Genomic DNA, 2,047 nt, shown 5'->3' with positions numbered 1-2,047 from the left:
TAGCAGTGATGGCCAGTAGTTAACTACATGTAGTTAAACTACTAGTTAAAAAGTACTTATCAACGAAATGTAGTGGCAACTACTAGTTAAACTACTATTTCGAGTAGTTAGGTTACTGCAGGCGCCAATTACTTCCAATTTTGCCGTAAGCTTTACGGCACGATTGTGCTTCCGCCTTTTACCTCGAGCTACTAGTTTGATGAGAACGGAGGTGCAGAGCAATTGTGCAGTGCATGTGTACTAACTCTTCACTTTTATCGCTGCTTGTGATTCATATTTAGGTGTCCAAGAACACTATTGATTGAGATCGGTGTTGATGGACAACGTTAAGTAGTTAGATATGTAGTTAAAATACATTGCAGTAGTTAAAGAAGTAGTTTTAACTACCTCCCCTCAAAAGTAGTTGAACTGCTAGTTAAGCTACTCCATCGCGAAGTAGTTAGTAGTTATAGTTAAACTACGGTAGAAGTAGTTTGTGGCCATCACTGGGTACTAGTATAGTGGTGTGGTGGTGATCAGCTCGCGTGCCCCAGTGGTTAGCAGCGTGTGCTGGCAATGTGACGTCGAGACTGGGAGGCGCCCGGGTTCGAATCCCGACGCCAGCTCTACAGTCTGGTGTCTTTCCTGGGTTTTCCTCAGACACGCGTCGGCTTAGTTCCCTTTGAAGTCGGCCCAGGACGCACATTCTTCTCCCAGAGCGTTAGTGGTGACGTTGCCCACCTCTGCGAGGCTCTTTCAGCAGTACCACCGCCACCTATCGGTAGTGGTGGTGATTAAAAAGGAAATAAAAAATGGAACCACGTTTATCTCGGTTTCGGCTCATTTGCTCTCATCACTAGAGATATCGACGTATTTGCTCGTTTATGGAATATACGGTATACGTGGTTCTGAATAATGACTTGGCTCCAAATCTACCCTAGAAATATTCAATTCAATTCTATTCAATTGTTTATTTCCCATTCAGTGACGGGTGGGGAGAAAAGCATAGTAACTAAAAACTTTACTAACACATTTTAGGTAATTGGCCATCTAGTGGTTCCATACACCCTCCGTCAAGATGTCCGCCATCTGTGCTGCTATCGTGCTTTCTTTATATATAAAATGCCTGTTTCGGATGAAAACACACACACACACAGTGTATTGCTACATCATTAAATATTATGCGTTAGGGTGTTTCTCACTATTTTGTGTTTAGTGACATTGTTTTTGCGTATTGGCTTACTAGTTGTAGTTAACGAAGCTCACTGCGTTATGAAATTAATGAAATGAACTTTTCTTTCGTAATGTTCTTTGAAGAAAAGAGCTGTTGTTGTTGTTGTTGTTGACAGTAGCTGTTGTTCTTTACTGTCACCCAGCGCCGGCGCTCTTGGCAGGCCCTCTCTTTCTTCTTATTATTTTTCCTTCTTTAGATAAACGATACCCCCCCCCCAGCGCCGGCGCCTATTTTTCGTCTTCGGGGGTTATCCCGCCCTCACCTCTTCTCCTGGAGACAGATGCTGTGGACTGGTGACTGAGCGGGTGTACAAAGGTTCATGTTATTATGACATCTGTGTAGACATCATGACGACCTACGAATAAATGTTTACGACTTACGAAAAAACAATTTTCACGAATGACCTCGAATCTCCAGGAGACCCCCCGTCCCCCCTGGGGCCCTCTCGGTACGCACATGGTCAAGTCTTCTAGAGGGAAACTTACCCCCCCCCCTCCCCTCCCCACTCTCTCCCATATTCTCGATTATTTCCTCACAACTGTGGCCATAAAGCAGCATCTTTCGTCCCGATGATGTGCCCTCTATTAGGGCTGAGGGGGCAACTTTACTTTCACCGTGGTTTGACCGACTTTTCATCGCGCGCGGCGTTTTCATGTCCAGCGAGGGGAAAATAATTTCCGTGTTTGCGGAGGGTACGACGAAAAATGATTCCCTCCTTTCCATCTCCTATTCTGGCTTTAAAACGCGAAACAATTTAACGAGTCGAAAGAATCAATGTTAGGCGTCCGTTCGGAACGGAAGTGAAAGTATTCCTCCTTCCCATTTGTCCATCGG

This window comes from Ornithodoros turicata, unplaced genomic scaffold (genome assembly GCF_037126465.1).
Source record: "Ornithodoros turicata isolate Travis unplaced genomic scaffold, ASM3712646v1 ctg00000858.1, whole genome shotgun sequence".
Lineage (NCBI taxonomy): Eukaryota > Metazoa > Arthropoda > Arachnida > Ixodida > Argasidae > Ornithodoros > Ornithodoros turicata.
This window is presented reverse-complemented; position numbering follows the sequence as displayed.